Raw genomic sequence first — 12,100 nt, forward strand, 5'->3', positions numbered from 1 at the left:
TCCCTTAATCTCTAAAATGGTAATAATTAACAGGCACTTTAAGGGAGATTGTGAGGCTTAAATGAGAATATAGGTGAAGCATTTTGTTTTGTAGTTAGTGAACACCGAAACCAATCTAGTGCCAGAAGGTCAGGCTCTTCCTTTTTATAGCACTCTGCCCCTATTAGGTGGTCAAATGTTTTTCAGATTGTTCCTGATTAGTAACTGTTTCTAGATTTAGTTGAAGATTTAAGTGATGCTGGTTCTTGTAACTGCTATTGTTTGAGAATCAAGATTGAGAAGCGAGTTGTCAGGTAAACTATACTGGTAAAATAATCAATAGACTATTTATTTCCAAGATATATTTGCCCACTTTTTCATTTTATACGTTCTGTAAAGTTTTTGTTGTTGTTGCTGTGTTTTTAACATCAAGACCCTGGGTAACATTAACTTGTGTTTACATTTATTTTTCTGTCACTTATCACTGAGAGCGTTCTTAATGAAGACTTTCTTCCAGGAGTTAATCAGGGCTAGGCAATTGAAGTTTTGCAGTTAAGCTTCTGTGCTTAAATTGTTTTCCATCAATTTGTAAATATTTTTCTTAGAACCTTTTCCTCAAGCTATAGCTTCTTTTATCTTGAATTGGGTCAAATTCTTCCTTTCCAGAAATGTTTCTGATGTTTATTACCAGTCCATTTTGCCACATTTCCCTCACTTTGGGAGGCCCCACTTACTCTTGGCTTTTAGCCTTTGTGAGGACCAAGTTCTTACAGGTTTGTGTCCTGTATTCTTTCGTTAGCTCTACATGGTTTTACCCCTGAATGCTTAATTCAGCTCGGTTGAGCATCAGGTATATTTGTGGAATGCTGCTGCACCGATAGGGTGGGAACTAGTGAGGTCTGCTGTCATGGGGCTTACAACCAAAACGGGTGATGGGAAACACTGAATGTGTTAAGTGTTAAATAACAAAAATACTTCAAGCATCAAGAAGGGGGGATTAAACTGCTGGAGTCTTCAGGAAGGAAGTGGAACCGGGAAAAGCAGAGAGGAGAAGGCGGCGAGATTTATTTCGTTATCCCTTATTAATAGATCAACAGCGAGGAGTCTTAAGAGTCACTTCTAATGCGCAGACGACTCTCCATTCGGAGGAGACAACCCCCTCCGCCCTATTTCGGGACGCGGGGTCACCAGCCACCAAAGGGTCTGCGTGCCGGCTGCTGGTCTCTCACGCAGTCGCCGCGCCGGCTTTTCCTTCGAGTCCAGCTGGTCCTTGGAGCGCTAGCGGGGAGCCGGTCCACCAAACTAGTCCCCACCGTGCCCCGGGCTGGCGCCCGCCCAGCCGACTCTCCCTTCGACGCAGGCACCTGCCTGGCCGCCCCGCTCGGCGGGGTCCTGAGGCGCCTCGGGGAAGCGCGGCGATTGGCTGCGGCTCGGGGCTGGTGCTCGGCTGCAGCGCCGCTTGACAACCGCAGTGTGTGAGAGGCTGAGCGGACGGTCGCCGGCCCGGGAGGGGGAGACGGGAGGAAAGACAGACTGACGAGCTGATGGATTGACGCGCGGGCGGCTGGAGGCAAGACCGACGTCGAGCCCAGACCGCCGCCCTCACACTCCCTTTCCAGCCCAGAGCCCGCCGCTTGGGGGCCCCGTCTCCGGCCTCCGCGCCGCTTTCTCCTCCGCTATTTCTCCGGGCTCGTCCCGGAGCCCTCAGGTGAGCGACTTCGGGAGGCGGAGGCGGGGTCGGGCCGCGCTGCACACCTCGGGTTGCCATGGTCACCCGTCACCGCCTGTCACCGCTTGACAGGGCTGCGACCGTGGCGACCCCCAAGGGCGGCGTTCGCGGCCCCGGAGAAGGGTCTTGGGTAGGCTTGGGTGCTGACTGGGTGGCGACTGGGGTCGTGAGTGAGGCCCCGGCGCCGACGGATGGGGGCCAGGCCCCGACGGGAAGCCGCCGCTCCTGAACCACACCTTTCTCTCGCTGCCAACCCGGCTCCGGGGGCCGAGCGACGGCCCTCGCCCTGGCACCGCCCGCCCCTGACCAGTAAGCCAGCGCAGGGTTGGTGCCCACCTCGCTGCTGCTGTGGGGCGGGAGGGCGGCTGACTGCGCTGATTTTTCCTTCCTCGCCGCTCTGCCGAGCCCGAGCGACAGCCGAGGGACGCGCTCGCGTCCCATTCTGGGCACGCCTTGGCCGGGAGGAGGGGAGAGCGCTGCGGGGCTGGGGCAGCCCCGCGGGGGCCGGGTTTGGCCTTTCTGACGTCAGTGGTCAGTGGCAGCAGGGCTTTGGGGGTCTGGGCGGGGTCGCGGAGGGGGGCAGCGACTGGATTTGGAACTCGGGTTGGACCGGTGCCCCGGGGGCGTCTGCGTAGGAGACGGGAACGGGAGCTTGTAGAACTCTTAGGGTTAAGCCGCTTTCTTATGTTGGGGAGAAAGAGATTGGGGCTGCAGCTCTGGCGCGAGGCCTTGGGCGAAAGGGGCGGGGGCAGGCAGGGGCGGCCTTTGACCAGTATTTGATTTTTTTCTTTTCTGTACCCAGAGGTGCAGTCAGTAACCACGCATGGTATCTGAGCAGAGCGTTTTTGGCAACTTTGTTCTCTCTGCATAATGAAGGGAGAAGTCTTTGTTCCACCCACATTCATAGGTTATGATCCTAACACTTATTTCCCTCTCTTTGCCGCGGACTTCTTAGAATGCTTCAAGAAGTTAATGGCACAGAGATTAACATGTAGGCTTTAATACGCTATAAACCTTTTCTTTACGGTAAATCCAAGTAGAATTTTTTTTGTCTCCAGTGTTGGTACGTGTTGCCTTGAAATTTTACTAGACAGGAGAAACGCCTAAGAGCCCATTTTCCTTTTTATGACATATTCTTTGGTCTCGTTTAGGAGGATAATGTAATGAACAGTTTTACCTTAGGTTTCAGTGGGTAGATTGCTTCCACACAGGAAAGAAAAATTATTTTAGTGACCAACCAATTAAGCCATAACCGTATATTGTTAGGGGAAAAACACACACAAACACTTGAATTTGATGCCATTATGGATATGTAATTTTTTTGTGAAGGAATTTTAACCTGTTTTCTTCCCACCCTCCCACTTCCTAATTCTTGTCTTTTTCTTTTTTTTTTTAAAGTCAGTACTAGGAATGTATCATAAGAGAGCAGGGGTACTATCTTATGTTCCTAGTTACATAATTGTGTTCAGCCTCTTTTTCTGTTTGTGAAATCGAGTTTATCAGTTAGTTACTTACTAAATAGTGTGTGATATGCTTTGATATATGCTGCAAAATAAGTATGAAAAGATGCAGTTTTCCTTAGTAGCTCAGTAAACTGGAAATCAGATTTCTAGGATTTAAGTTTCCCTTTGCTACTGATTGCAATCTTGGAAGAGGTACTTACCCTACTAGTGACTTAATTTCCAGACGATAGTACTTGCTATTGTATTAGTCTCGGAATGAGCTCTGAAGTTGAACAAAGTAAAGTATTTGAAAGCACTTTGGAAAAAAATTTAAGGCATCTGTTGATTACCTTTTAACAGAATGGAGCATTGACATGGCTAATTAAAATTTTCTGCATGATCTATTTAGTATTTCTAGGTCCAGGACCTTATTTCTTACAGTGGCCTTAAAATGGCTCATGGAAACTATTAAGATGCGTCTTTACTCCGTGGCAGAGGTTCTTTATTACTGTGGTGACATGGAGAAAAGGGTGTTTCCTCCCTATATGTGGGTCAGGATTGCTTTCCTGCTTTCAGTAGGGTATTCTCATATTTTAGAAAATAAGGCTATGGCCAATAACTGTTACTTGAGTTTCATTTGGTGTTAAATAATCCTCAGCGTGCATCGTTGGTTCTTGAATAATCAAGAAATAGCTTACTTTATCCCCCCGACCTTTGCATTTCAAATAGGAGTATTAGTGATAAGCTGCAGTGTGCCAAGAGATAAATCTGTCGTCACAGAACATGGCACACACTAATGGAGTTGTCATCAATTTCACTTGAAGAGCTGGATAAAAAATAGTGTTTTTATATTAAACAGAAGATATATGGAGAATGTAATATTCACACTAATTTCTAGGTAAAATTCAAAGACTTCAAAGAAATTTTATGCTTATGGGCTATGTGGGGATGGGTTCAGTTTCTTCTGTCCTTATGGAGAAAAGTTTAAGAAGCATTGCCTTAGACTTACTCAGCTAATAAATGACAAATCACTACATAAGACAGGAAATAAGTTGAATTCCGTTTTCTGAAACTTTGACATTAGCCTCAAGATTACTTGAATCCTAACTATCCTCTCTTTGTTTTCACCCCTGTATATGTTAGAATGTTATAGTGGAAAGGTCACAGGATTTTAGACCCGGTCGTCCCATTCTTGCTTCTGCACTTTTTGCAGTGTGACCTTAGACAAGTAACTGACGTCTCAGAGTATTAGTGTAATCATCTGTAAAATGAAACTGGAGAGTTGTGAGTGTTATATAGATGATGGGTGGGAGTATTTAGCACAGGATCTGACATAGTGGATACACAATAAATGTTAGTTACTTTTTCACAATAATGTTACTTTTCCCTTCCCATCTCTGCATGTTAGGATATTAACAATCCTTCAGACCCATTCTTAGCAAGATACCTCAGAACTTCCATAGCATTTTATTTGTAATTTTTTATGATACTCTTTACTTTATATTTTATGTATATTATTTTTATACAGAAGACTTTAATCCAGGTCTTCATTAAATCCAATGCTGACCCATGTCAGAGAATACTTTTTTTTTTGACATTTAATTTTGAGACCATTACATTGAATAGCCAAAGCTTACATGTTTCAGCTGATTTTTCTTCCTTTTTATTTTGAGTTTGTTTTTGTTTGTGTAAAAAGATACCTTACAAAACACCACACCCTCCCTTAGAAGCCTTTGTTTTGTGTTTTATCTTCTTGTTCACCATAGTAACTCAATCATTGTATCCCAGGGATGCAGCATCGTGCCAGCACATAATAGACACAAGTATTTTTAAATGAATACTTACTTCAAACATGTTACCACAAGTAGGAGTCTCTCCATGTGGCATCTTTAACATCTAATCAGGATTCCCAATGTTTCAAAGTTACACCTAAAATTTTTTTAAAAAACAAGGTAAAAAAAAACAAACAAGGTAAACTTTTTCCAGAGTAAATTTTTATACTTTATCTGTAGCACAGTAGCTCTTCCATAGCATGTTATTAGCAACCCTAAGGACAATGCCCTTACCTTATGAGTTCTAAAGGGATAAATTTATATTGCACCAATCACATGCTTGCCACTCTGCTAGGAGGTTGATCCCATTTCACAAGTCAACACTCTATGTTATAGAGAAACAGTACTACATGAAAAAGGACATAAAATTTTTATACTATTTATAGTTGATATATTTGATTTAAATAATGAATTCTGTGAAATGAGTTTCTATGATTAAGTGCCATGTTTTGTGACTTTTGTTGATCTATTGAAAAAGAAAATGGAGCTTACATAAAATCTTTGCGAAAGCTTTATAGAACTGAGCTAAAATTGGTGCCTTAATGTCCATTTTGGTTTAACATTTTTTCCTGTTTATTTATTTATCTATTTTCTTCCAGTTTTATTGAGATATCATTGACATATAGCACTGGATAAGTTTAAGGTGTACAGCATAATAATTTGACTTACATACATTATAAAATAATTATCACAGCAAGTTTAATAAACATCCATCATCTCATATAGATACAAAATTTAAAAAATAGAAAAAAATATTTTCCCTTGTGATGAGAACTCTTAGGATTTACTCTCAACAACTTTCCTGTATAATATACAGCAGTGTTAATTATTTTTATCATGTAGTGCATTACATTCCTAGTACTTGTTTATCTTATAACTGGAAGTTTTTACCTTTTGACAGCCTTCATCCAGTTCTCCCTTCCCCTGCTCCTTACCTCTGGTAACCACAAATCTGGTCTCTTTTTTCTATGAGTTTGTTTGTTTGTTTTTGAAGTATAATTGAAGTATAATTATTGAAGACTGTGTTAGTTCCTATTATATAACATAGTGATTTGATATTTCTATACATTTCAAAATGATCACCATGATAAGTCTAGTTACAATATGTCACCCTGCAAAGATACTACATAGTTATTGACTGTATTCCCCACACTATACATTTTATACCCATGACTCATTTGTTTCAGAACTGGAAATTTGTACCTCTTAATTTCCCTCACCTATTTCTTTTCTCCCCCAACACCCTTCCCCTCTGACAACCACCTTTTTGTTCTCTATGTATAACTGTTTCTGTTTTATGTTTTTTAGATTCCACATATAAGTGAAATCATACAGTATTTACCTCTCTCTGTCTGACTTATTTCATTTAGCATAATACCCTGAAGGTCCATCCATGACAAGACTTCATTCTTTTTTATGGCTGAGTAATATTCCATTGTGCATATGTGTGTGTGTGTGTGTATATATATATACATATATATATGTGTATATATATATATATATATATATATATATATACACACACACACACACACACACACCACATCTTCTTTCTCAGTTCATCTACTGACGGGCACTTAGGTTGCTTCCATATCTTGACTTTTGTAAATAATGCTGCAGTGAACATAGGGGTGCATATATCTTTTCTAATTAATGTGTTCGTTTTCTTCAGATAAATATCCAGGAGTGGAATTACTGGGTCCTATGGTAGTTCTATTTTTAATTTTTTGAGGAATCTCTGTACTCTTTTCCATAGTGGCTGCACCAATTTACATTCTCACCTACAGTCCACGAGGGTTCCGTGTTCTCCACATCCTCACCAGCACTTGTTATTTGTTGTCTTTTTCAATAATAGCCATTCTGACATGTGTGAGGTAATATCTCATTGTGGGTTTGATTTGTATTTCCCTGATGATTAGTGATGTTGAACATCTTTTCATGTGCCCATTGGCCATCTGTATATCTTTGGAAAAATGTCTGTTCAGATTCTTTACCCATTTTTTAATCAGGAATCGGGTTGTTTTTTGATGTTGAGATGTATGAGTTCTTTGTATATTTTGGATATTAACCCCTTACTGTATATATTGTTTGCAAATTTTTGTAAATTTTGCTGTTTTGTTGTTTACATTATTTTGAGAGCTTGGAAATAGAATGGGGTTGGTCTTCTTTCCAACTTCAGGAAAAGCTTTTGAAATAAAATTCTGGGAATTGCAAAAAACAATATCTCACAACTAGATGGTGTAAAGCAACTTTAGGTGTGTCTAGGTGTGTTCATTGTATAGTACCCACATAATGGGAATTGTTAATTTCACTGTGTACAGTTGTTGACCAGACCATACCTGGAGTATTGTGTTCTATTTCAGATGCTTTAAAGAGAGAGATTAACAAATGTTCAGAGGAGAATGACTAGAATTGTAGGGGATCTGGAAGGTATGTGAAGAATGGTTGAAGGAGGTAGGGAAATAGACCTGATGATTGTCAGATTCAAATGTATAAAAGTTTTTAATGTAACAGATTTTTATTATGCTGACCCAAAGACATACCTAGATGAAAGTAGATTTTAATTCAATATTAGAAAACAAAACAATATGCCTTTTTATACTTGAGAAAAAATTGAAGGAATTCTGTATTATCTATTGCTGTGTAACAAATTACCCCAAAACTAAGTGGCTTAAAATAGCAAATATTTATCTCACTGTTTCTGAGGGTCCCAACATCCCAGCTGGGAGCCTCTGATTTTAGGTCTCTCTTGAGGTTGCAGTCAAGTTTCTTACAGGGGCTGTGGTCTCACCTGAAAACTCGACTTGGGGATGATCTCCTTCCAAGCTCAGTGACCTGGACCTCTGTTCCTTGTTGGACTGAGGGCTTCCGCTCTTCACAGGCTGTTGACTGAAGGCTTCCCTCAGTTCTTTGTTACTTGGACCTTTCCACAAGGTTGCTTCGTGACATGGCAGCTGGCTTCCCAGAGTGAGCAGTCTGAGAGAGGGCACATGCCTGCCCTCAGGATGGATGTTACCATCTCTTTATAAATCTTGGAAATGACATCCCAACACTTCCACTCTGCACTTGGGTACAAATGAGTCAGTAAATCCAGTCCACACTCAAGGGCCAGGGACTACAAAAGGATGTAAAAACACTAGTAGTCTTATTGGTGACCGCCTTAGAGACTGTCTTCCATAGGTGCCTTGGGGGGTATAGAAATTTTCTGTCATTGGAGGCATTTATGTAGAGGTTGGCAGACCATCTCTCAGAGTTAAGTGTTCAGATATTCTGTACTAAATTAGAGAGTGGACAGAGGTACCTTCCAACTCAATTCTATGATAAGTTTATAAATATGAAGGAAGTAGAAAAGCTAAGGATAGAAAACTTTAATGGGTAATTATATAGTATATACTCTGTTGTACTTCTTTCTATAGTTAATACTTGTATAATTTGTGTTATTTTTAGTAAGCTTTGAAGTTTTTGTGACTCTTGGTTCGGTACATTTTCTTATGTTTCTGAATGTACCGCTATATAATAGATATAGTCCTATACTTGCTGACAAACCATTTTTTATGTAGTTCACTTTTGAAGCATACTCACATATCTTTAAGTTCTGCTTTTCTCGTTGAAAACAAAAAAGTGTGGGAGTAAAAAAAGAACATAAAGGATAAGTTTAATCTATTTTACAAAGCACTCTTTTGGTACCTTGGCTTTAGGTGTGACAGAAAACTATACTAGAGATTTCATCATATAATGAAAGGTTCAATTGTGTTCTTAGATAAAGCATACATTTTACCGCAGATAAGGTAAAAACACACAAACAAGCAAATAAAGAATACTGTATGAATTTATATGATCTTAGTTGATGTAGCATCTTGATCTTAGTTGATGTAGCATTAATTTGTGATTAGAGTCTATACTTAAAATTTTTGGTACAAATATTAATCTTAAAACAATTCTACATTTCTTACTTACATGTGTTTTTATAGGTTGAAATTTTGCTTAATAAACATTTGAATGTTTACGATAAGGTGCTGTGATAATTTAATGAATAAGCTATTTAAAACTCCTTTGGGACTTCCCTGGTGGCATAGTGGTTAAGAATCCACCTGCCAATGCAGGGGATAAGGGTTTGAGCCCTGGTCAGGGAAGATCCCACATGCCATGAAGCAACTGGGCCTGTGCGCCACAACTACTGAGCCTGCACGCCAGAACTGCTGAAGCCCGCGCTCCGCAACCAGAGAAGCCACCGCAATGAGAAGCCCGTGCACTGCAACAAAGAGTAGCCCCTGCTCGCCGCAACTAGAGAAAGACCACGCGCAGCAACGAAGTCCCAACGCAGCCAATAAATAAATAAATAAACGAACATCCTTTATCTTAAAAAAAAAATTAAGTGTGGTTTATCAAGTAGGGTTAGGAAGCATATTTTATTAGACCTGGAGAGATCTTTTAAAATAAAAAATAGGGCTTCCTTGGTGGCGCAGTGGTTGAGAATCCTCCTGCCGATGCAGGGGACACGGGTTCGTGCCCCGGTCCGGGAAGATCCCATGTGCTGGGGAGCGGCTGGGCCCGTGAGCCATGGCCGCTGAGCCTGCGCATCCAGATCCTGTGCTCTGCAACGGGAGAGGCCACAACAGTGAGAGGCCCGCGTACCGCAAAAAAAAAAAAAAAAAAGTCTGGTTAGATTGTTATTAATGTAGACTTCTAGCTTGTTTACCCACCCTATTAACATTGTTTAATAGAAAAATAATTTGAAGAATCATAGAACTATGGACCTCTGTTGGAATAATTTTTATATATTATTTCAGGAAAATGAAGGTTTTTCATTTTGGCATATTTAGATGACTCTATCCATTTTATGTTTTTCCTTGCTTTTGTAAAGTATTGATGCCCTTCCCTTTCTTGGGAATCAGTGTGATACAGTAGGAAGAGCTTTAGAATCTGGTCAACTTATGGTTCCAATCTTGTTCTAGGGTTTTAAACTTTGTCTACCGTATTTTCTTCCTTCCTTCCTTCCTTCTGTCCCTTCCTATTTCTATCTCTCTGTCTCTCTTTGCCTCTCCTCTATGTCTCTTATTTCTTTTACTCTTTCACAGTCAGAAATTCTAATTTTTATTGTTACAAAGCTTAGGATATGAATTGGGGAGGAGGAGGCAATTTCTTGCCTGACTATCAAGATAAGGCAGCCCAGATGTTTAAGGAACTAATGAAAAATTGATCTAAAAGTTAGTCTAAATATATATATTTTTTCCTCCTCTTTGCCCCTTCGTTTTGTTATACAATTAAATAGGTTCCCTCAGGTACTTTTAAGAGATTTCCTGGATGGTGTTGACAGGGATGTGGATATCAGGATTTATGTCCTGACACACTTCTGAAAGAAGTATTCAGCTGCTAGTGAGATGTTCAGCCTTAATATAAATACTGGGCTAACTTTTTAACCTTACAAAGCTTAGTATCTTCATCTGTAAAATGGGGATGAAATTGCCAATCTTGTAAGATTGTTATAAAGATCAATTAAACAATACAAGTAAAGATCCTAGAATAGTTTTTGTACCCAATAGTTTTTGCATTGTAAATGTAGCAATTGATCCTATCTTTGGGATTCTATTCTACCTGGTACCTTGATATAGAAGAGAACTTTTGAGATCTAATTCTATAATTTTTTTTCATTTTCACAGTTTTTTCTGTATAAAATTAAAAATTTTATTTATATAAGAAATGTATGTATAAATGTACAAGTAATGCATGAATATATATTGGTTGTAAACCATTCAGATAATACAAACGATAAAGAGTAAAAAAACTCCCTTCCTAGTTCCCCACCCTCTATCCAATCTCATTCCTCTCTTCAGAGGTAACCACTCTGAACAGTTTGATAAGTATCCCTCCAGTCCTTTCTTTGTCATTTATTTAGACACAGAGATATTATGCCCTCCCTTTTAAAAAAGATAAATTGGCCTATTTATATAAATCCATTCAACAAATATTTATTGATAGCTGTATTGTTCTGTGATGTGCCTTTTTATTGTTAAGGTACAGTAGATCTACATCACTGCATTAGTATTCTGTAGTGTGAATTTACCATAATTTAACAATTCTCCTATTGATGAGAGCTCAGTTTGTTTCTAGTTTTTCTCTATTACGAGCAAATCTTAAGGAACATCTTTGTATATGTATCTTTATATATATTTGCAAGTATTTTTGCAGAATAGGTTCCTAGAAATAGAATTGGAATCGGTGAGTCAAAGAGTATATACATTTAAAATTTTCATAGATGAAAATTTCATGCTGTCAAATTCTTTTTCAAAACGTCTGTCCCAGAACTTCGCTGTTGGCACAGTGGTTAAGAATCTGCCTGCCAGTGCAGGGGACATGGGTTTAATCCCTGGTCTGGGAAGATCCCACATGCCGCCAAGCAACTAAGCCCGTGTGCCACAACTACTGAGCCTGTGCTCTAGAGCCTGCGAGCCATAACTGCTGAGCCTGCACGCCCCAACTGCTGAGCCCGCGTGCTGCAACTACTGAAGCCTATGTGCCTAGAGCCTGTGCTCTGCAATAAGAGAAGCCACCACAATGAGAAGCCTTCACCACAATGAAGAGTAGCCCGCTCGCCGCAACTAGAGAAACCCTGTGTGCAGCAACAAAGACCCAACACAGGCAAAAAAAAAAAAAAAAGTCCCAATTTATATTCTTAACACAGCATATGAAGGGGCATTTACACTCTTGCCAACACTATATATTATCAGGTCTTTTAAATTTTTCCATAAATGGTATCTTTAATATTACTAGTGAAGTTGAACGTCTTCTCATAAATTCTTTGGTTATTTGTAGTTCTGTAAATTGTCTGGATTTTTTGCTTATTGTTCAACTGGAATTTTGGGGGAGATATTGATTTGAAGATGCTATTTTTATGTTCTAGATGATAATCACTTAGCTGTTTATATGTATTGTATTTGGTCCTTGTTTGTCCCTTGTCTTTTAACTTTATGGCAACTTCTGTTAAATGGAAGATTTACATTTTACATTTTTAGTGCCAAATTTAGCAATTTTTAAATTTATCTTTTCTGTTTTTTAAAAAAATAAATTTATTTATTTTTATTTTTGGCTGTTTTGGGTCTTTGTTGCTGTGTGCAGGC

The 12,100-nt window shown here is 39.7% G+C and overlaps 1 protein-coding gene across 3 annotated transcripts in view; it reads left to right on the top strand.

Annotated features, from left to right (window-relative positions):
• The first annotated feature begins 1,470 nt into the window (after window positions 1-1,470).
• Window positions 1,471-12,100, top strand: part of WDR47 (WD repeat domain 47) — a 56,614-nt gene continuing 45,984 nt past the window's right edge. For 2 of the 3 annotated variants that reach the window (XM_022584171.2, XM_089918616.1), the window contains exon 1: window positions 1,474-1,687. The gene's annotated coding sequence lies outside the window, so the exon portion shown is untranslated. Of the gene's footprint in view, window positions 1,688-12,100 lie in introns of all 3 variants that reach the window. The other variant, XM_089918620.1, reaches the window with a different exon arrangement.

This window comes from Delphinapterus leucas, chromosome 1, assembly GCF_059928025.1.
Source record: "Delphinapterus leucas isolate spDelLeu-1000000601 "Yukka" chromosome 1, BTC_Dleu_Yukka2, whole genome shotgun sequence".
Lineage (NCBI taxonomy): Eukaryota > Metazoa > Chordata > Mammalia > Artiodactyla > Monodontidae > Delphinapterus > Delphinapterus leucas.